Here is a 23,497-nt window from a genome sequence, read left to right as displayed (position 1 = left end):
ATTCAAATGATTGGTCATTTCTGCAGCATTGAAGGTACCCAAGACACAGTGGCTTCCATCACTCTTAAATGGAAGAAGTTTTGAACCACCAAGCCTCTTCCAAGAGCCGGCGGCACACAATAATTCCCGGCTTCTCAAGCCTTATTGCTTAATTAATGGACTAAGTAATTTCTGATTTCATTAGGTTCTGAGAGTGATAAATGTCCCACCCAGCCAAGTCAGTCACACCCTTTGAATTCCACTCATTAGGTTTCTGTAGTGTAGTGGTTATCACGTTCGCTTAACACGTGAAAGGTCCCCGGTTCGAGACCGGGCGGAAACATATTTTAAAAAATTGGACAGTAAGCCTATTCACTTAGGACTCGGTCCCAATTTCGGAATTCATGCTTTCCTTCGCATTTCTCAATATTTGCTATTCAGACATACCTTTTTTAGTCGCGTAACGCACTCTGCATGTGTGGCTAGCTTGGGCGCTCTGAATACATTCCTGCTACGTGTGGTCTGAGGTCCATAATGATTCAAATAGTTTACCATGCCAGGTTAAGCTGACAAGAAACACAGCCCCTATTTCAAGTGTTTTTAAAATCCCCAGTGGGGAATATGAATGGTGGAAAAACGATTGGAACCATTTTCCTGTTCGACCGCTAGTTTTTATTGGGTATTATGGCTCTTTCTGTGGTACTCAATTTGGGATATTATGTGAGGTAGACTTGTGGGCATTCCTAATATTTTCCACGACTTCCTCTTTTTGTATTGTAGTTTCAGTAGTGTAGCGGTTATCACGTTCGCCTCACACGCGAAAGTCAGTCACACCCTTAGTTTTCCACAAATTAGGTTTCCGTAGTGTAGTGGTTATCACATTCGCCTCACACGCAAAAGGTCCCCGGTTCGAAACCGTGCGGAAACATTTTGTAATATTCAATATTTCCCAATGCCCAGAGGCTAGCATTTGTTTTGAAACAGTTGAGTTTTGTCTAAACCTTGCAGTCTACCTAGATTATTTTCTGTCATTACAGCTGCTTGCTGTGACCGCTAGTTGTTAATGGGTACTATACACAATACCCCATAATGACAAAGCGATAACATATAGTTTTTATTAATGAAAAAAATATTTAAAAAAAAACTTATATACATACGTTTTCAGACCCTTTGCTATGAGGCTGGAAATTGAGCTCAGGTTCATCCTGTTTCCATTGATCATCCTTAGATGTTTCTTCAACTTGATTGGAGTCCACCTGTGGTAAATTCAAATGATTGGTCATTTCTGCAGCATTGAAGGTACCCAAGAACACAGTGGCTTCCATCACTCTTAAATGGAAGAAGTTTTGAACCACCAAGCCTCTTCCAAGAGCCGGCGGCACACAATAATTCCCGGCTTCTCAAGCCTTATTGCTTAATTAATGGACTAAGTAATTTCTGATTTCATTAGGTTCTGAGAGCGATAAACGTCCCACCCAGCCAAAGTCAGCCACACCCTTTAAATTCCACTCATTAGGTTTCCGTAGTGTAGTGGTTATCACGTTCGCCTCACACGCGAAAGGTCCCCGGTTCGAAACCGGGCGGAAGCATTTTGTAATATTCAATATTTCCCAATGCCCAGAGGCTAACATTTGGTTTGAAACAGTTGAGGTTTGTCTAAACCTTGCTGTCTACCTCTCCGACCTGTGGATCAATGTTGCCGTTTTTTGGGGGACCTCCTCCGTGCGATCTGTATGAATGTGACCAGACTGACAGCTTCTCTGAGCCAGGAAAATTCATTTATCAGGGTCATTGTAATGGATATATCCAAATAAATGGCAATATAATCCAAGGTAAAACAAACAAAAATGTTGATTGTTTTCTGTCATTACAGCTGCTTGATGTGACCGCTAGTTTTTAATGGGTACTATACACAATACCCCATAATGACAAAGCGATAACATATAGTTTTTATTAATGAAAAAAATATTTAAAAAAACTTATTTACATACGTTTTCAGACCCTTTGCTATGGGGCTGGAAATTGAGCTCAGGTCCATCCTGTTTCCATTGATCATCCTTAGATATTTCTTTAACTTGATTGGAGTCCACCTGTGGTAAATTCAAATGATTGGTCATTTCTGCAGCATTGAAGGTACCCAAGAACACAGTGGCTTCCATCACTCTTAAATGGAAGAAGTTTTGAACCACCAAGCCTCTTCCAAGAGCCGGCGGCACACAATAATTCCCGGCTTCTCAAGCCTTATTGCTTAATTAATGGACTAAGTAATTTCTGATTTCATTAGGTTCTGAGAGCGATAAATGTCCCACCCAGCCAAAGTCAGTCACACCCTTTGAATTCCACTCATTAGGTTTCTGTAGTGTAGTGGTTATCACGTTCGCTTAACACGTGAAAGGTCCCCGGTTCGAGACCGGGCGGAAACATATTTTAAAAAATTGGACAGTAAGCCTATTCACTTAGGACTCGGTCCCAATTTCGGAATTCATGCTTTTCCTTCGCATTTCTCAATATTTGCTATTCAGACATACCTTTTTTAGTCGCTTAACGCACTCTGCATGTGTGGCTAGCTTGGGCGCTCTGAATACATTCCTGCTACGTGTGGTCTGAGGTCCATAATGATTCAAATAGTTTACCATGCCAGGGTAAGCTGACAAGAAACACAGCCCCTATTTCAAGTGTTTTTAAAATCCCCAGTGGGGAATATGAATGGTGGAAAAACGATTGGAACCATTTTCCTGTTCGACCGCTAGTTTTTAATGGGTATTATGGCTCTTTCTGTGGTACTCAATTTGGGATATTATGTGAGGTAGACTTGTGGGCATTCCTAATATTTTCCACGACTTACTCTTTTTGTATTGTAGTTTCAGTAGTGTAGCGGTTATCACGTTCGCCTCACACGCGAAAGTCAGTCACACCCTTAGTTTTCCAAAAATTAGGTTTCCGTAGTGTAGTGGTTATCACATTCGCCTCACACGTGAAAGGTCCCCGGTTCGAAACCGTGCGGAAACATTTTGTAATATTCAATATTTCCCAATGCCCAGAGGCTAGCATTTGGTTTGAAACAGTTGAGTTTTGTCTAAACCTTGCAGTCTACCTAGATTATTTTCTGTCATTACAGCTGCTTGCTGTGACCGTTAGTTGTTAATGGGTACTATACACAATACCCCATAATGACAAAGCGATAACATATAGTTTTTATTAATGAAAAAAATATTTTAAAAAAAACTTATATACATACGTTTTCAGACCCTTTGCTATGAGGCTGGAAATTGAGCTCAGGTTCATCCTGTTTCCATTGATCATCCTTAGATGTTTCTTCAACTTGATTGGAGTCCACCTGTGGTAAATTCAAATGATTGGTCATTTCTGCAGCATTGAAGGTACCCAAGAACACAGTGGCTTCCATCACTCTTAAATGGAAGAAGTTTTGAACCACCAAGCCTCTTCCAAGAGCCGGCGGCACACAATAATTCCCGGCTTCTCAAGCCTTATTGCTTAATTAATGGACTAAGTAATTTCTGATTTCATTAGGTTCTGAGAGCGATAAACGTCCCACCCAGCCAAAGTCAGCCACACCCTTTAAATTCCACTCATTAGGTTTCCGTAGTGTAGTGGTTATCACGTTCGCCTCACACGCGAAAGGTCCCCGGTTTGAAACCGGGCGGAAGCATTTTGTAATATTCAATATTTCCCAATGCCCAGAGGCTAACGTTTGGTTTGAAACAGTTGAGGTTTGTCTAAACCTTGCTGTCTACCTCTCCGACCTGTGGATCAATGTTGCCGTTTTTTGGGGGACCTCCTCCGTGCGATCTGTATGAATGTGACCAGACTGACAGCTTCTCTGAGCCAGGAAAATTCATTTATCAGGGTCATTGTAATGGATATATCCAAATAAATGGCAATATAATCCAAGGTAAAACAAACAAAAATGTTGATTGTTTTCTGTCATTACAGCTGCTTGATGTGACCGCTAGTTTTTAATGGGTACTATACACAATACCCCATAATGACAAAGCGATAACATATAGTTTTTATTAATGAAAAAAATATTTAAAAAAAACGTATTTACATACGTTTTCAGACCCTTTGCTATGGGGCTGGAAATTGAGCTCAGGTCCATCCTGTTTCCATTGATCATCCTTAGATATTTCTTTAACTTGATTGGAGTCCACCTGTGGTAAATTCAAATGATTGGTCATTTCTGCAGCATTGAAGGTACCCAAGAACACAGTGGCTTCCATCACTCTTAAATGGAAGAAGTTTTGAACCACCAAGCCTCTTCCAAGAGCCGGCGGCACACAATAATTCCCGGCTTCTCAAGCCTTATTGCTTAATTAATGGACTAAGTAATTTCTGATTTCATTAGGTTCTGAGAGCGATAAATGTCCCACCCAGCCAAAGTCAGTCACACCCTTTGAATTCCACTCATTAGGTTTCTGTAGTGTAGTGGTTATCACGTTCGCTTAACACGTGAAAGGTCCCCGGTTCGAGACCGGGCGGAAACATATTTTAAAAAATTGGACAGTAAGCCTATTCACTTAGGACTCGGTCCCAATTTCGGAATTCATGCTTTTCCTTCGCATTTCTCAATATTTGCTATTCAGACATACCTTTTTTAGTCGCTTAACGCACTCTGCATGTGTGGCTAGCTTGGGCGCTCTGAATACATTCCTGCTACGTGTGGTCTGAGGTCCATAATGATTCAAATAGTTTACCATGCCAGGGTAAGCTGACAAGAAACACAGCCCCTATTTCAAGTGTTTTTAAAATCCCCAGTGGGGAATATGAATGGTGGAAAAACGATTGGAACCATTTTCCTGTTCGACCGCTAGTTTTTAATGGGTATTATGGCTCTTTCTGTGGTACTCAATTTGGGATATTATGTGAGGTAGACTTGTGGGCATTCCTAATATTTTCCACGACTTACTCTTTTTGTATTGTAGTTTCAGTAGTGTAGCGGTTATCACGTTCGCCTCACACGCGAAAGTCAGTCACACCCTTAGTTTTCCACAAATTAGGTTTCCGTAGTGTAGTGGTTATCACATTCGCCTCACACGCGAAAGGTCCCCGGTTCGAAACCGTGCGGAAACATTTTGTAATATTCAATATTTCCCAATGCCCAGAGGCTAGCATTTGGTTTGAAACAGTTGAGTTTTGTCTAAACCTTGCAGTCTACCTAGATTATTTTCTGTCATTACAGCTGCTTGCTGTGACCGCTAGTTGTTAATGGGTACTATACACAATACCCCATAATGACAAAGCGATAACATATAGTTTTTATTAATGAAAAAACTATTTTAAAAAAAACTTATATACATACGTTTTCAGACCCTTTGCTATGAGGCTGGAAATTGAGCTCAGGTTCATCCTGTTTCCATTGATCATCCTTAGATGTTTCTTCAACTTGATTGGAGTCCACCTGTGGTAAATTCAAATGATTGGTCATTTCTGCAGCATTGAAGGTACCCAAGAACACAGTGGCTTCCATCACTCTTAAATGGAAGAAGTTTTGAACCACCAAGCCTCTTCCAAGAGCCGGCGGCACACAATAATTCCCGGCTTCTCAAGCCTTATTGCTTAATTAATGGACTAAGTAATTTCTGATTTCATTAGGTTCTGAGAGCGATAAACGTCCCACCCAGCCAAAGTCAGCCACACCCTTTGAATTCCACTCATTAGGTTTCCGTAGTGTTGTGGTTATTACGTTCTCCTCACACGTGAAAGGTCCCCGGTTCAAAACCGGACAGAAGCATTTTGTAATATTCAATATTTCCCAATGCCCAGAGGCTAACATTTGGTTTGAAACAGTGGAGTTTTGTCTAAACCTTGCTGTCTACCTCTCCGACCTGTGGATCAATGTTGCCGTTTTTTGGGGGACCTCCTCCGTGCGATCTGTATGAATGTGACCAGACTGACATCTTCTCTGAGCCAGGCAAATTCATTTATCAGGGTCATTGTAATGGATATATCCAAATAAATGGCAATATAATCCAAGGTAAAACAAACTAAAATGTAGATTGTTTTCTGTCATTACAGCTGCTTGATGTGACCGCTAGTTTTTAATGGATACTATACACAATACCCCATAATGACAAAGCGATAACATATAGTTTTTATTAATGAAAAAAATATTTTAAAAAAAACTATTTCTATACGTTTTCAGACCCTTTGCTATGAGGCTGGAAATTGAGTTCAGGTCCATCCTGTTTCCATTTATCATCCTTAGATATTTCTTTAACTTGATTGGAGTCCACCTGTGGTAAATTCAAATGATTGGTCATTTCTGCAGCATTGAAGGTACCCAAGAACACAGTGGCTTCCATCACTCTTAAATGGAAGAAGTTTTGAACCACCAAGCCTCTTCCAAGAGCCGGTGGCACACAATAATTCCCGGCTTCTCAAGCCTTATTGCTTAATTAATGGACTAAGTAATTTCTGATTTCATTAGGTTCTGAGAGCGATAAATGTCCCACCCAGCCAAAGTCAGTCACACCCTTTGAATTCCACTCGTTAGGTTTCTGTAGTGTAGTGGTTATCACGTTCGCTTAACACGTGAAAGGTCCCCGGTTCGAGACCGGGCGGAAACATATTTAAAGAAATTGGACAGTAAGCCTATTCACTTAGGACTCGGTCCCAATTTCGGAATTCATTCTTTTCCTTCGCACTTCTCAATATTTGCTATTCAGACATACCTTTTTTAGTCGCGTAATGCACTCTGCATGTGTGGCTAGCTTGGGCGCTCTGAATACATTCCTGCTATGTGTGGTCTGAGGTCCATAATGATTCAAATAGTTTACCATGCCAGGGTAAGCTGACAAGAAACACAGCCCTTATTTCAAGTGTTTTTAAAATCCCCCGTGGGGAATATGAATGGTGGAAAAACGATTGGAACCATTTTCCTGTTTGACCGCTAGTTTTTAATGGGTATTATGGCTCTTTCTGTGGTACTCAATTTGGGATATTATGTGAGGTAGACTTGTGGGCATTCCTAATATTTTCCACGACTTCCTCTTTTTGTATTGTAGTTTCAGTAGTGTAGTGGTTATCACGTTCGACTCACACGCGAAAGTCAGTCACACCCTTAGTTTTCCACACATTAGGTTTCCGTAGTGTAGTGGTTATCACATTCGCCTCACTGCGAAAGGTCCCCGGTTCGAAACCGTGCGGAAACATTTTGTAATATTCAATATTTCCCAATGCCCAGAGGCTAGCATTTGGTTTGAAACAGTTGAGTTTTGTCTAAACCTTGCAGTCTACCTAGATTATTTTCTGTCATTACAGCTGCTTGCTGTGACCGCTAGTTGTTAATGGGTACTATACACAATACCCCATAATGACAAAGCGATAACATATAGTTTTTATTAATGAAAAAAATATTTAAAAAATAACTTATTTACATACGTTTTCAGACCCTTTGCTATGAGGCTGGAAATTGAGCTCAGGTTCATCCTGTTTCCATTGATCATCCTTAGATGTTTCTTCAACTTGATTGGAGTCCACCTGTGGTAAATTCAAAATATTGGTCATTTCTGCAGCATTGAAGGTACCCAAGAACACAGTGGCTTCCATCACTCTTAAATGGAAGAAGTTTTGAACCACCAAGCCTCTTCCAAGAGCCGGCGGCACACAATAATTCCCGGCTTCTCAAGCCTTATTGCTTAATTAATGGACTAAGTCATTTCTGATTTCATTAGGTTCTGAGAGCGATAAACGTCCCACCCAGCCAAAGTCAGCCACACCCTTTGAATTCCACTCATTAGGTTTCCGTAGTGTAGTGGTTATCACGTTCTCCTCACACGCGAAAGGTCCCCGGTTTGAAACCGGTCAGAAGAATTTTGTAATATTCAATATTTCCCAATGCCCAGAGGCTAACATTTGGTTTGAAACAGTTGAGATTTGTCTAAACCTTGCTGTCTACCTCTCCGACCTGTGGATCAATGTTGCCGTTTTTTGGGGGACCTCCTCCGTGCAATCTGTATGAATGTGACCAGACTGACAGCTTCTCTGAGCCAGGCAAATTCATTTATCAGGGTCATTGTAATGGATATATCCAAATAAATGGCAATATAATCCAAGGTAAAACAAACTAAAATGTAGATTGTTTTCTGTCATTACAGCTGCTTGATGTGACCGCTAGTTTTTAATGGGTACTATACACAATACCCCATAATGACAAAGCGATAACATATAGTTTTTATTAATGAAAAAAATATTTAAAAAAAAACTTATTTACATACGTTTTCAGACCCTTTGCTATGCGGCTGGAAATTGAGCTCAGGTCCATCCTGTTTCCATTGATCATCCTTAGATGTTTCTTCAACTTGATTGGAGTCCACCTGTGGTAAATTCAAATGATTGGTCATTTCTGCAGCATTGAAGGTCCCCAAGAACACAGTGGTTTCCATCACTCTTACATGGCCCCACACGTCCCGCTAGGGGTACCCTCCCCCACTGCTCAACTGACACAGTGGCACACAGAACGCAAAAAATATTCTTAGAAATATTTAACCTCCACACATTAACAAGTCCAATAGCTCAAATGAAAGATAAACACCTTGTTCATCTAGCCACCAAGTCAGATTTCTAAAATGTTTTAAGGGGAAAACATAGCACATATTTATGTCAAACCACCACCAAAGATAGGCTAATTTGTAGAACAATAGATGCAATCACAAAAGCAGGATTAAAAGAAAAATAATTCACTAACCTTTTGAAAATCTTCATCAGATGACAGGAATAGGACATGTTATACAGTACATTTATGTTTTTTTCAATAATATGCTAATTATATCCATATATCACGGTTTACATAGAAGGTCATGGCCAAAAAATGCTACAACAATGCCCGGAGAAATTATGATAACTCTGCCAGATAACAGAAATACACATCATAAACGTTGACTAAATATACATGTTCTACATATACTTAGAAAGATACACTTCTTCTTAATAAAACAGCTGTGTTACATTTATTTTTAACGTTACAGAATTCGTTCACTTGTCAATAATATGAGACGGCGCTCATAGATTAGCAATATGGCTTCGCTATTTCGGAGTCCACAGAAACACATAATAACCACATAAATCTTCCCTTACCTTAGCCGTTGTTCGATCAGAAGTCGTGGAAGAAGTCATACTTACCAAAACCAGCGTTTCCCTTTCAAATGTGTGTCTTTGGGTTATCAAACGAGACTAATTTCGGCTGAAAAGCACTCAAAAATCTATGGGTTGCGCATCGAAACTTCAAAATTACATATTATATGTCGACTAAACTGGTCAAACTAAGTTAAAATTCGAGCTAAAACATGTTTTAATCATATATAAAAGATATAAGCTCGAAAGGAGAAGCCTACGTCGTTTGGTGGATCTTGGAACAAAAGACAGAATTTGCAGACGCGCGCACGTATTATTGCGTGACCGGAGGGTTTCGCCCCGCCAAAGGGTGAGGGAGCGCGCAATCTTCACAATGACGCGCCCCATTGAAAGAGGACATCGCGCTGAAGAGATAGAAACTGTTTCCAGATCTGTAGCTGGTTGGGAAGGGTGGGGGCGATGACGTCAAAGTTGGGCCAACTTTTCTGATGACAGAAAGAGTTTGGAAGAATGGATGCCCTGTGAGTTCTGCTTTACATAGAGACATAATTTGAACGGTTTTAGAAGCTTTAGAGTGTTTTCTATTCAATAATATTTATTATATGCATATATTAGCAATTTTTTACAGATTTTTTGTCAGTTTACTATGGGCACGCATTTCTCCAACGGGGGCAGTATTCTGCCATAGCCTTAACATACCTTAAGGGAAGATTTCGGCAGGTGCCATATGGTTAGTGAGAAAGTCCATATTGGAAATGTACGGTCCCTTACTAGACGTCCGAAATCGTTTGTAAAATTCGCGGACGGCGTCGGGCCGAGCGGCAGGGCCGGACCTACCGGGAAGTCATCAAATGAACTTTGTCGGACATTCGGTTTCCGTTTTACAAAAATAATAAGATTTTGGTCATTTTGCCGCTGTCCCGGAAATTCCCACAAGAGGGCATAAGCAATCATATTGCTATTGGACAAAACATCACGATTCACGACGGGGCCTTATCTCGAAAACTGAAAATATTTCAAAGCCGAAACTCGGTGAGCGTAGGTTTGGCATAACGGGCAGTTGGCCCCGAACAAGATGGCGTCTAGGCCTCAACGGTTTTTGAGTTATGGCCATTTATCTGGGATTAAAGGTCCAAAATGAAAATAGAGAAATTATTTTTCCACTTCACGTCAAAGTCAAGGAGCCTCCGGTGTCAATAAAAAAAAACTGCCATTTATCTATCGTCATTTAAGAGAAATCGTACAACGACAGATTGGTGATGTTCACGGATAGGTGTTTTTTTTTCAACGGTTACAGATCCAGTTGCAGGGTGTTCTTACGAATCTTTTTAAAGTGTGCTGCGGAGCTCTGCGAGATTTCTGTGATTTTTTATGATTTTCTGAAATAACACACACTCCCTAAACCCTCCGTAAACAACTCAGTTCTTAACGTAAAGACTTAAATCTCAGGATTATGTAAAGGCATACCTCAATCAGGATATGAGTTTATTTATAGCTTCCTGTGCCAACCGGAAGTGCCTTAAATGGTGTCACAGTGGCATTTTCCAAGGGTTAAAAAGGTCAGATCTTTTCAAAACTTCATATGTGTGATTAGGCAACCCCCATAAACTGTAAGGCAGTCATTTCTCCCAACAGATGTCAAAGAAAAGCTCTCTCTCACACACACACACACACACAGAAACACACACACAGCAAGGATGGAGTGACAAAGTGCGGTGCTTAAAGACACACAAAGCCTACAATGGCATTTCCATATTCTCTAGGCCGTGCCGAGTTCAACAAGATGCCCCGCTTGACCGTAGCTCGCTCGGTCTAAGCACAGCGACCATTAGAAAAGTAGGCCCAAAATGAAGGCTGGCCCTCAATGTCATTTGCTTTTGGGTGACAGTGAGAGAAACGTTAAGGTGAGAAGCACAATTCGACCTCAGGAACGTACCTGAGGTCCTCCCGATCCGTGCAAGCCTAACGTTGACCGTGTGGCATTAACCCTTAATAGTTAAAAGAAGGTGTTTACTTCAAAGAGTTTGCATTGACTTCTCTCCCCATAGGAATACATTGCCTGCACCCCTAAATTCAACCTGAAGCCTATGTGGGTTATGAATGCCTTATGAACCTGTCTTCTATGACAGTCCATCAGACCACTATGAGGTCTACCTGTGCCAATTCTAAGCTTCCTGAAGCAAACAGAAGTGGTTAAATTAACCCAAAAGGTGTTTTGATGTACATAACCTTCAAAGGTGAAAATGACTACATTCAACCCTGTGTAGATCGTAGATCAGTCAATTCTTAACTTAAAGGCTTAAAACTCAGGATTCTTTAAGTTTCTATGTCAATCAAGACATGTGTTTACTTATAGCTTCCTGTGCCAACCGGAAGTGCCTTTAATTGGGTCACACTGTCTGTTTTGAAGGGTTAGAAAAGTCACATCTCTCCAAAACTTCATATGTGTGACTAGGTAACCCTCCTAAACTGTAAATCAGTCATTTCTCCCAGCAGATGTCAAAGAAAAGCTCTCACACACACACACAGCAAGGATGGAGTGATAAAGTGCGGTGCTCAAAGACACAGAGAGCAGGCAATGGCATAAACATAATCTCTAGGCCGTGCCGAGTTCAACGAGATATCCCGCTTGACCGTAGCTCGCTCGGTCTAAGCGCAGCGACCATTAGAAAAGTAGGCCCAAAATGAAGCCTGCCCCACAACGTCATTTGCTTTTGGGTGACAGTGAGAGAACCGTTAGGGTGAGAAGCACAATTCGACCTCAGGTACGTTCCTAAGGTCCTCCCGATTCGTGCAAGCCTAACGTTGACCGTGTGGCATTAACCCTTAATAGTTAAAAGAAGGTGTTTACTTCAAAGAGTTTGCATTGACTTCTCTCACCATAGGAATACATTGCCTGCACCCCTAAATTCAACCTGAAGCCTATGTGGGTTATGAATGCCTTATGAACCTGTCTTCTATGACAGTCCATCAGACCACTATGAGGTCTACCTGTGCCAATTCTAAGCTTCCTGAAGCAACCGGAAGTGATTGAAATCACCTTATCAGTGTTGATCCATACACTGCCTGCAGTTTGATAGACATAGTGCATTCAACCCTGTGTAGATCAGTCAATTCTTAACTTAAAGACTTAAAACTCAGGATTCTGTAAGTGTCTATGTCAATCAAGACATGTGTTTACTTATAGCTTCCTGTGCCAACCGGAAGTGCCTTTAATTGGGTCACACTGTCTGTTTTGAAGGGTTAGAAAAGTCACATCTCTCCAAAACTTCATATGTGTGACTAGGTAACCCTCATGAACTGTAAATCAGTCATTTCCCCCAACAGATGTCAAAGAAAAGCTTTCACATACACACACAGCAAGGATGGAGTGATAAAGTGCGGTGCTCAAAGACACAGAGAGCAGGCAATGGCATAAACATAATCTCTAGGCCGTGCCGAGTTCAACGAGATATCCCGCTTGACCGTAGCTCGCTCGGTCTAGGCGCAGCGACCATTAGAAAAGTAGGCCCAAAATGAAGCCTCCACCACAACATCATTTGCTTTTGGGTGACAGCGGCGGAACCGTTAGGTTTAGAAGGAAAATTCAACCACAGGAATGTTCCTAAGGTCCTCCCGATCTGTGCAATCCTAACCTTGACCGTGTGGCATTAACCCTTAACAGTAAAACAGGGTTTTTTGATCTCACAAATTACAATGACTTCTCTCCCCATTGGAATACATTGCCTGCACACCTAAATTCAACCTGAAGCCTATATGGGTTATGAATGCCGTATGAACCTGTCTTCGGTAACAGTCCATCAAGCCACTATGAGGTCTACCTGTGTCGATTCTAAGCTTCCTGGAGCAACCGGAAGTGGTTAAAATCACCCTAAAAGTGTATACCCATACCCTGCCTGCAGTTTGATAGACATAGTGCATTCAACCCTGTGTAAATCAGTCAGTTCTTAACATAAGGACTTAAAACTCAGGATTCTGTAAAAGCATACCCCAATGAGGATATGTGTTGATTTATAGCTTCCTGTGCCAACCGGAAGTGCCATAATTGGTGTCTCTTGGGCTGTTTCGAGGGGTTAAAAAAGTCAGATCTTTCCAAAACTTCATATATGTGATTAGGCAACCCCCATGAACTGTAAATCAGTCATTTTTCCCATAAAATTTCAAAGGAAAAATAAATCACACTAAAACACAACTTGGATGGAGGGACGTATTGGGGTGCGTAGAGACAGACAGTGACTGCAATAGTTAGCTTTGTCTGAAACTTTAGAATCCTGTTCTAGACCTCCGGTCAATAGTGCGTGGTGAGTTACGTGGCTCTAGAAGGTTCTCGGACCGAGAAACAGCCTCGTACATTTGCAATGACTTCAATTCATTTTGACCGTTACGAAAATGACGACATTTAGAAAAGTCTCAGAAACGCAAGACTAGGTGCATTGCGACCGTCTCGTTCCATAGAGACGGACCCAAACGTTTCTGTCCGATAGCTCATTCAAGGACCCCGTAGCAAGTCATGGAAAAAAGTGGATTTTCAGCACCAATTAGGGTTTTGCTCGGACACCAAATGACCGATCAAGCCGAAACTTGGGATTCGGGGTCGCCTCAGCTAGGCCTACACATAACATAAGAAATGGACCCGCAGCTAGAACGTAACTACGTGTTTTATGTTTTTTTTATGGTTTGAACCGAAGGCGTTGTGAATTTTGGGCCAGCTCTGAAGTATGTGATAGTTGGCTACTAAACGAGTTGGAAAAAGTGGGTTTGGTGTCAGTTTGTATCAGTTTGGTGTCAGAATGATATCTAATTGACTGACGGACGGTGACTTGCTGGTGACTCTTGTCCATTTGCAATATGTTTAAACAGTGAGGTACCATCACCAAAGTGACATTCTGAAATCAACCCTAACGAGCGACTGAGATTAACCAGAATCACTGCCCAGCCATCCCGAGTTCATCGGGCCAGTCAATTTCACATTCCTGCAGGATTTTTATAGCATGACAAATTCGTGATGGTACCTGCCCATTGAACCATATTGCAAATGCACAGTGACTTTGCAAAAGTAAGAAAACATAAACAAATGGACATAATGAAATCACCATATTTTTATTTTTGGGTTACCAGTTGCACAACAATGCACGTACACTTGCAATATGATTCAACAGTGAAAAAACATCACAAAATGGACATGATGAAGTCAACACAATGAGCGATGGAAAGGAGCAACTATCACTGCCAGGCCATCCCGAGTTCATCTGGCCAGTCAATTTTGCATTTCTGCAGGATTTTTGAGCATGTCAATTTTCTTATGGTAAATGCCCATTGAACCATATTGCAAATGCCCGTACACTTGCAATATGATTCAACAGTGAAAAAACATCACAAAATGGACATGATGAAGTCAACACAATGAGCGATGGAAAGGAGCAACTATCACTGCCAGGCCATCCCGAGTTCACCTGGCCAGTCAATTTTGCATTTCTGCAGGATTTTTGAGCATGTCAAATTTCTTATGGTATTTGGCCCCCAAAAAAGTGACTTTTGACTTTTGACTTCCTATGAAATCATATTGCAAATGGACAAATCATATTCCTTATGCACAAGTAAAAAAAAAATTATGATAATACAATTTTACAAATGTATATTCATATAGTTCTTACACAATTGACATAAAATCGAAACAATTTCGAAAAACGGTCCAGAAATAACTTTTTTACGAGGGTGATAAGTTTTTTAAAAAGTTCACATTTTCGACATTTGACTTCATATTGCAAATGGACAAAACATATTTCTTACGCGCATGTAAAAAAAAAAATATTATGCTAATAAAATTGGACAAAAGTATGTTGATACAGTTCTTATACATGTGTAATTGACACAAAAATTGAAAGAATTTTGAAAAACGGTCCAGAAAGCACTTTTTTAAGGGGTGATAATTTTTGACAGAAAAATCATTTTTCAAAATTTTGCTTTTGGATGTTGACTTGATGTCCATTTCCAATATGAAAAACCACGGTGGAGCGCACTCACCCCCTGTTGGATTTTTGAAGTGTTACAACTGGCAATAGCCATATGACATTTGCCATCAACTTTGCACGAATTTACGTCCAATTGGGTGGTATTGACCAATGTGTATATGGTTTGTCCGGTGCCAATGACTTGCCATTCATTTTTGTCCACTTCAGGGGGGTCTTCCCTTACAGGATAATTATGGAACAAGTTTTGAACCACCAAGCCTCTTCCAAGAGCCGGCGGCACACAATAATTCCCGGCTTCTCAAGCCTTATTGCTTAATTAATGGACTAAGTAATTTCTGATTTCATTAGGTTCTGAGAGCGATAAATGTCCCACCCAGCCAAAGTAAGCCACACCCTTTGAATTCCACTCATTAGGTTTCCGTAGTGTAGTGGTTATCACGTTTGCTTGACACGTGAAAGGTCCCCGGTTCGAGACCGGGCGGAAACACATTTGAACAAATTGGACAGTAAGCCTATTCACTTAGGACTCGGTCCCAATTTCGGAATTCATGCTTTTCCTTCACACTTCTCAATATTTGCTATTCAGACTTACCTTTTTTAGTCACATAACGCACTCTGCATGTGTGGCTAGCTTGGGCGCTCTGAATACATTCCTGCTATGTATGGTCTGAGGTCCATAATGATTCAAATAGTTTACCATGCCAGGGTAAGCCGACAAGAAACACAGCCCTTATTTCAAGTGTTTTTAAAATCCCCCGTGGGGAACATGAATGGTGGAAAAACGATTGGAAGCATTTTCCTGTTTGACCACTAGTTTTTAATGGGTATTAGGGCTCTTTCTGTGGTACTCAATTTGGGATATTATGTGAGGTAGACTTGTGGGCATTCCTAATATTTTCCACGACTTCCTCTGTTTGTATTGTAGTTTCAGTAGTGTAGTGGTTATCACGTTCGCCTCACACTCAAAAGTCAGTCACACCCTTAGTTTTGCACACATTAGGTTACCGTAGTGTAGTGGTTATCATGTACGCCTCACACGCGAAAGGTCCCCGGTTCGAAACCGGGCGGAAGATTTTTGTAAGATTCAATATTTCCCAATGCCCAGAGGCTAGCATTTGGTTTGAAACAGTTGAGGTTTGTCTAAACCTTGCTGTCTACCTCTCCGACCTGTGGATCAATGTTGCCATTTTTTGGGGGACCTCCTCCGTGCGATCTGTATGAATGTGACCAGACTGACAGCTTCTCTGAGCCAGGTAAATTCATTTATCAGGGTCATTATAATGGATATATCCAAATAAATGGCAATATAATCCAAGGTAAAACAAACAAAAATGTTGATTGTTTTCTGTCATTACAGCTGCTTGATGTGACCGCTAGTTTTTAATGGGTACTATACACAATACCCCATAATGACAAAGCGATAACATATAGTTTTTATTAATGAAAAAAATATTTAAAAAAAAACTTATTTACATACGTTTTCAGACCCTTTGCTATGAGGCTGGAAATTGAGCTCAGGTCCATCCTGTTTCCATTGATCATCCTTAGATGTTTCTTCAACTTGATTGGAGTCCAACTGTGGTAAATTCAAATGATTGGTCATTTCTGCAGCATTGAAGGTACCCAAGAACACAGTGGCTTCCATCAATCTTAAATGGAAGAAGTTTTGAACCACCAAGCCTCTTCCAAGAGCCGGCGGCACACAATAATTCCCGGCTTCTCAAGCCTTATTGCTTAATTAATGGACTAAGTAATTTCTGATTTCATTAGGTTCTGAGAGCGATAAATGTCCCACCCAGCCAAAGTCAGCCACACCCTTTGAATTCCACTCATTAGGTTTCCGTAGTGTAGTGGTTATCTAGTTCGCTTAACACGCGAAAGGTCCCCGGTTCGAGACCGGGCGGAAACATACTTAAAAAAATTGGACCGTAAGCCTATTCACTTAGGACTCGGTCCCAATTTTGGAATTCATGCTTTTCCTTCGCACTTCTCAATATTTGCTATTCAGACATACCTTTTTTAGTCGCGTAACGCACTCTGCATGTGTGGCTAGCTTGGGTGCTCTGAATACATTCCTGCTACGTGTGGTCTGAGGTCCATAATGATTCAAATAGTTTACCATGCCAGGGTAAGCTGACAAGAAACACAGCCCTTATTTCAAGTGTTTTTAAAATCCCCCGTGGGGAATATGAATGGTGGAAAAACGATTGGAACCATTTTCCTGTTTGACCGCTAGTTTTTAATGGGTATTATGGCTCTTTCTGTGGTACTCAATTTGGGAGATTATGTGAGGTAGACTTGTGGGCATTCCTAATATTTTCCACGACTTCCTCTTTTTGTATTGTAGTTTCAGTAGTGTAGTGGTTATCACGTTCGCCTCACACGCGAAAGTCAGTCACACCCTTAGTTTTCCACACATTAGGTTTCCGTAGTGTAGTGGTTATCACGTTCGCCTCACACGCGAAAGGTCCCCGGTTCGAAACCGTGCGGAAACATTTTGTAATATTCAATATTTCCCAATGCCCAGAGGCTAGCATTTGGTTTGAAACAGTTGAGTTTTGTCTAAACCTTGCAGTCTACCTAGATTATTTTCTGTCATTACAGCTGCTTGATGTGACCGCTAGTTGTTAATGGGTACTATACACAATACCCCATAATGACAAAGCGATAACATATAGTTTTTATTAATGAAAATAATATTTAAAAAAAAACTTATATACATACGTTTTCAGACCCTTTGCTATGAGGCTGGAAATTGAGCTCAGGTTCATCCTGTTTCCATTGATCATCCTTAGATGTTTCTTCAACTTGATTGGAGTCCACCTGTGGCAAATTCAAATGATTGGTCATTTCTGCAGCATTGAAGGTACCCAAGAACACAGTGGCTTCCATCACTCTTAAATGGAAGAAGTTTTGAACCACCAAGCCTCTTCCAAGAGCCGGCGGCACACAATAATTCCCGGCTTCTCAAGCCTTATTGCTTAATTAATGGACTAAGTAATTTCTGATTTCATTAGGTTCTGAGAGCGATAAACGTCCCACCCAGCCAAAGTCAGCCACACCCTTTGAATTCCACTCATTAGGTTTCCGTAGTGTAGTGGTTATCACGTTCGCCTCACATGCGAAAGGTCCCCGGTTCGAAACCGGGTGGAAGCATTTTGTAATATTCAATATTTCCCAATGCCCAGAGGCTAACATTTGGTTTGAAACAGTTGAGATTTGTCTAAACCTTGCTGTCTACCTCTCCGACCTGTGGATCAATGTTGCCGTTTTTTGGGGGACCTCCTCCGTGCGATCTGTATGAATGTGACCAGACTGACAGCTTCTCTGAGCCAGGCAAATTCATTTATCAGGGTCATTGTAATGGATATATCCAAATAAATGGCAATATAATCCAAGGTAAAACAAACTAAAATGTAGATTGTTTTCTGTCATTACAGCTGCTTGATGTGACCGCTAGTTTTTAATGGGTACTATACACAATACCCCATAATGACAAAGTGATAACATATAGTTTTTATTAATGAAAAAAATATTTAAAAAAAAACTTATTTACATACGTTTTCAGACCCTTTGCTATGAGGCTGGAAATTGAGCTCAGGTCCATCCTGTTTCCATTGATCATCCTTAGATGTTTCTTCAACTTGATAGGAGTCCACCTGTGGTAAATTCAAATGATTGGTCATTTCTGCAGCATTGAAGGTACCCAAGAACACAGTGGTTGCCATCACTCTTACATGGCCCCACACGTCCCGCTAGGGGTACCCTCCCCCACTGCTCAACTGACACAGTGGCACACAGAACGCAGAAATATTCTTAGAAATATTTAACCTCCACACATTAACAAGTCCAATAGCTCAAATGAAAGATAAACACCTTGTTCATCTAGCCACCAAGTCAGATTTCTAAAATGTTTTACGGCGAAAACATAGCACATATTTATGTCAAACCACCACCAAAGATAGGCTAATTTACAAAGCCATTTTGTAGAACAATAGATGCAATCACAAAAGCAGGATTAAAAGAAAAATAATTCACTAACCTTTTGAAAATCTTCATCAGATGACAGGAATAGGACATGTTATACAGTACATTTATGTTTTTTTCAATAATATGCTAATTATTATTAAATCACGGTTTACATAGAAGGTCATGGCCAAAAAATGCTACAACAATGCCCGGAGAAATTATGATAACTCTGCCAGATAACAGAAATACACATCATAAACGTTGACTAAATATACATGTTCTACATATACTTAGAAAGATACACTTCTTCTTAATAAAACAGCTGTGTTACATTTATTTTTAACGTTACAGAATTCGTTCACTTGTCAATAATATGAGACGGCGCTCATAGATTAGCAATATGGCTTCGCTATTTCGGAGTCCACAGAAACACATAATAACCACATAAATCTTCCCTTACCTTAGCCGTTGTTCGATCAGAAGTCATACTTACCAAAACCAGCGTTTCCCTTTCAAATGTGTGTCTTTGGGTTATCAAACGAGACTAATTTCGGCTGAAAAGCACTCAAAAATCTATGGGTTGCGCATCGAAACTTCAAAATTACATATTATATGTCGACTAAACTGGTCAAACTAAGTTAAAATTCGAGCTAAAACATGTTTTAATCATATATAAAAGATATAAGCTCGAAAGGAGAAGCCTACGTCGTTTGGTGGATCTTGGAACAAAAGACAGAATTTGCAGACGCGCGCACGTATTATTGCGTGACCGGAGGGTTTCGCCCCGCCAAAGGGTGAGGGAGCACGCAATCTTCACAATGACGCGCCCCATTGAAAGAGGACATCGCGCTGAAGAGATAGAAACTGTTTCCAGATCTGTAGCTGGTTGGGAAGGGTGAGGGCGATGACGTCAAAGTTGGGCCAACTTTTCTGATGACAGAAAGAGTTTGGAAGAATGGATGCGGTTTTAGAAGCTTTAGAGTGTTTTCTATTCAATAATATTTATTATATGCATATATTAGCAATTTTTTACAGATTTTTTGTCAGTTTACTATGGGCACGCATTTCTCCAACGGGGGCAGTATTCTGCCATAGCCTTAACATACCTTAAGGGAAGATTTCGGCAGGTGCCATATGGTTAGTGAGAAAGTCCATATTGGAAATGTACGGTCCCTTACTAGACGTCCGAAATCGTTTGTAAAATTCGCGGACGGCGTCGGGCCGAGCGGCAGGGCCGGACCTACCGGGAAGTCATCAAATGAACTTTGTCGGACATTCGGTTTCCGTTTTACAAAAATAATAAGATTTTGGTCATTTTGCCGCTGTCCCGGAAATTCCCACAAGAGGGCATAAGCAATCATATTGCTATTGGACAAAACATCACGATTCACGACGGGGCCTTATCTCGAAAACTGAAAATATTTCAAAGCCGAAACTCGGTGAGCGTAGGTTTGGCATAACGGGCAGTTGGCCCCGAACAAGATGGCGTCTAGGCCTCAACGGTTTTTGAGTTATGGCCATTTATCTGGGATTAAAGGTCCAAAATGAAAATAGATAAATTATTTTTCCACTTCACGTCAAAGTCAAGGAGCCTCCGGTGTCAATAAAAAAAAAACTGCCATTTATCTATCGTCATTTAAGAGAAATCGTACAACGACAGATTGGTGATGTTCACGGATAGGTGTTTTTTTTTTCAACGGTTACAGATCCAGTTGCAGGGTGTTCTTACGAATCTTTTTAAAGTGTGCTGCGGAGCTCTGCGAGATTTCTGTGATTTTTTATGATTTTCTGAAATAACACACACTCCCTAAACCCTCCGTAAACAACTCAGTTCTTAACGTAAAGACCTAAAACTCAGGATTATGTAAAGGCATACCTCAATCAGGATATGAGTTTATTTATAGCTTCCTGTGCCAACCGGAAGTGCCTTAAATGGTGTCACAGTGGCATTTTCCAAGGGTTAAAAAGGTCAGATCTTTTCAAAACTTCATATGTGTGATTAGGCAACCCCCATAAACTGTAAGGCAGTCATTTCTCCCAACAGATGTCAAAGAAAAGCTCTCTCTCACACACACACACACAGAAGTACACACACAGCAAGGATGGAGTGACAAAGTGCGGTGCTTAAAGACACACAAAGCCTACAATGGCATTTCCATATTCTCTAGGCCGTGCCGAGTTCAACAAGATGCCCCGCTTGACCGTAGCTCGCTCGGTCTAAGCACAGCGACCATTAGAAAAGTAGGCCCAAAATGAAGGCTGGCCCTCAATGTCATTTGCTTTTGGGTGACAGTGAGAGAACCGTTAAGGTGAGAAGCACAATTCGACCTCAGGAACGTACCTGAGGTCCTCCCGATCCGTGCAAGCCTAACGTTGACCGTGTGGTATTAACCCTTAATAGTTAAAAGAAGGTGTTTACTTCAAAGAGTTTGCATTGACTTCTCTCCCCATAGGAATACATTGCCTGCACCCCTAAATTCAACCTGAAGCCTATGTGGGTTATGAATGCCTTATGAACCTGTCTTCTATGACAGTCCATCAGACCACTATGAGGTCTACCTGTGCCATTCTAAGCTTCCTGAAGCAAACAGAAGTGGTTAAATTAACCCAAAAGGTGTTTTGATGTACATAACCTTCAAAGGTGAAAATGACTACATTCAACCCTGTGTCAATTCTTAACTTAAAGACTTAAAACTCAGGATTCTTTAAGTTTCTATGTCAATCAAGACATGTGTTTACTTATAGCTTCCTGTGCCAACCGGAAGTGCCTTTAATTGGGTCACACTGTCTGTTTTGAAGGGTTAGAAAAGTCACATCTCTCCAAAACTTCATATGTGTGACTAGGTAACCCTCCTAAACTGTAAATCAGTCATTTCTCCCAGCAGATGTCAAAGAAAAGCTCTCACACACACACACAGCAAGGATGGAGTGATAAAGTGCGGTGCTCAAAGACACAGAGAGCAGGCAATGGCATAAACATAATCTCTAGGCCGTGCCGAGTTCAACGAGATATCCCGCTTGACCGTAGCTCGCTCGGTCTAAGCGCAGCGACCATTAGAAAAGTAGGCCCAAAATGAAGCCTGCCCCACAACGTCATTTGCTTTTGGGTGACAGTGAGAGAACCGTTAGGGTGAGAAGCACAATTCGACCTCAGGTACGTTCCTAAGGTCCTCCCGATTCGTGCAAGCCTAACGTTGACCGTGTGGCATTAACCCTTAATAGTTAAAAGAAGGTGTTTACTTCAAAGAGTTTGCATTGACTTCTCTCCCCATTGGAATACATTGCCTGCACCCCTAAATTCAACCTGAAGCCTATGTGGGTTATGAATGTCGTATGAACCTGTCTTCGATGACAGTCCATCAGGCCACTACGAGGTCTACCTGTGTTGATTCTAAGCTTCCTGGACCAACCGGAAGTGGTTAAAATCACCCTAAAAGTGTTTATCCATACCCTGCCTGCAGTTTGATAGACATAGTGCATTCAACCCTGTGTAAATCAGTCAATTCTTAACGTAAGGACTTAAAACTCAGGATTCTGTAAAAGCATACCCCAGTGAGGATATGTGTTGACTTATAGCTTCCTGTGCCAACCGGAAGTGCCATAATTGGTGTCTCTTGGGCTGTTTCGAGGGGTTAAAAAAGTCAGATCTTTCCAAAACTTCATATATGTGATTAGGCAACCCCCTATCTAATTGACTGACGGACGGTGACTTGCTGGTGACTCTTGTCCATTTGCAATATGTTTAAACAGTGAGGTACCATCACCAAAGTGACATTCTGAAATCAACCCTAACGAGCGACTGAGATTAACCAGAATCACTGCCCAGCCATCCCGAGTTCATCGGGCCAGTCAATTTCACATTCCTGCAGGATTTTTATAGCATGACAAATTCGTGATGGTACCTGCCCATTGAACCATATTGCAAATGCACAGTGACTTTGCAAAAGTAAGAAAACATAAACAAATGGACATAATGAAATCACCATATTTTTATTTTTGGGTTACCAGTTGCACAACAATGCACGTACACTTGCAATATGATTCAACAGTGAAAAAACATCACAAAATGGACATGATGAAGTCAACACAACGAGCGATGGAAAGGAGCAACTATCACTGCCAGGCCATCCTGTGTTCATCAGGCCAGTCAATTTCACATTTCTGCAGGATTTTTGAGCATGTCAAATTTCTTATGGTAAATACCCATTGAACCATATTGCAAATGCCCGTACACTTGCAATATGATTCAACAGTGAAAAAACATCACAAAATGGACATGATGAAGTCAACACAATGAGCGATGGAAAGGAGCAACTATCACTGCCAGGCCATCCCGAGTTCATCTGGCCAGTCAATTTTGCATTTCTGCAGGATTTTTGAGCATGTCAAATTTCTTATGGTAAATGCCCATTGAACCATATTGCAAATGCCCGTACACTTGTAATATGATTCAACAGTGAAAAAACATCACAAATTGGACATGA

At 41.0% G+C, this 23,497-nt stretch overlaps 10 non-coding genes across 10 annotated transcripts; all 10 read left to right on the top strand.

Annotated features, from left to right (window-relative positions):
* Nucleotides 1-249: 249 nt before the first annotated feature.
* trnav-aac (transfer RNA valine (anticodon AAC)) lies at nt 250-322 on the top strand. The gene has a single exon. It is a non-coding gene; the product is annotated as a tRNA-Val (tRNA).
* Nucleotides 323-1,495: 1,173 nt separating this feature from the next.
* trnav-cac (transfer RNA valine (anticodon CAC)) lies at nt 1,496-1,568 on the top strand. Its single transcript has one exon. It is a non-coding gene; the product is annotated as a tRNA-Val (tRNA).
* Nucleotides 1,569-2,329: 761 nt separating this feature from the next.
* Nucleotides 2,330-2,402, top strand: trnav-aac (transfer RNA valine (anticodon AAC)). Its single transcript has one exon. It is a non-coding gene; the product is annotated as a tRNA-Val (tRNA).
* A 1,174-nt stretch (nt 2,403-3,576) lies between these two features.
* On the top strand, nt 3,577-3,649 carry trnav-cac (transfer RNA valine (anticodon CAC)). The gene has a single exon. It is a non-coding gene; the product is annotated as a tRNA-Val (tRNA).
* Nucleotides 3,650-4,411: 762 nt separating this feature from the next.
* Nucleotides 4,412-4,484, top strand: trnav-aac (transfer RNA valine (anticodon AAC)). Its single transcript has one exon. It is a non-coding gene; the product is annotated as a tRNA-Val (tRNA).
* A 513-nt stretch (nt 4,485-4,997) lies between these two features.
* trnav-cac (transfer RNA valine (anticodon CAC)) lies at nt 4,998-5,070 on the top strand. Its single transcript has one exon. It is a non-coding gene; the product is annotated as a tRNA-Val (tRNA).
* Nucleotides 5,071-6,493: 1,423 nt separating this feature from the next.
* On the top strand, nt 6,494-6,566 carry trnav-aac (transfer RNA valine (anticodon AAC)). The gene has a single exon. It is a non-coding gene; the product is annotated as a tRNA-Val (tRNA).
* Nucleotides 6,567-15,458: 8,892 nt separating this feature from the next.
* Nucleotides 15,459-15,531, top strand: trnav-gac (transfer RNA valine (anticodon GAC)). The gene has a single exon. It is a non-coding gene; the product is annotated as a tRNA-Val (tRNA).
* Nucleotides 15,532-17,466: 1,935 nt separating this feature from the next.
* On the top strand, nt 17,467-17,539 carry trnav-cac (transfer RNA valine (anticodon CAC)). Its single transcript has one exon. It is a non-coding gene; the product is annotated as a tRNA-Val (tRNA).
* Nucleotides 17,540-18,127: 588 nt separating this feature from the next.
* On the top strand, nt 18,128-18,200 carry trnav-cac (transfer RNA valine (anticodon CAC)). Its single transcript has one exon. It is a non-coding gene; the product is annotated as a tRNA-Val (tRNA).
* Nucleotides 18,201-23,497: the final 5,297 nt, after the last annotated feature.

The sequence above is a fragment of the Oncorhynchus kisutch genome, unplaced genomic scaffold, assembly GCF_002021735.2.
Source record: "Oncorhynchus kisutch isolate 150728-3 unplaced genomic scaffold, Okis_V2 scaffold1907, whole genome shotgun sequence".
Taxonomy (NCBI): Eukaryota; Metazoa; Chordata; class Actinopteri; order Salmoniformes; family Salmonidae; genus Oncorhynchus; species Oncorhynchus kisutch.
Note: the sequence above shows the minus strand (reverse complement) of the source record. Positions and strands in the feature narration are given on the sequence as shown.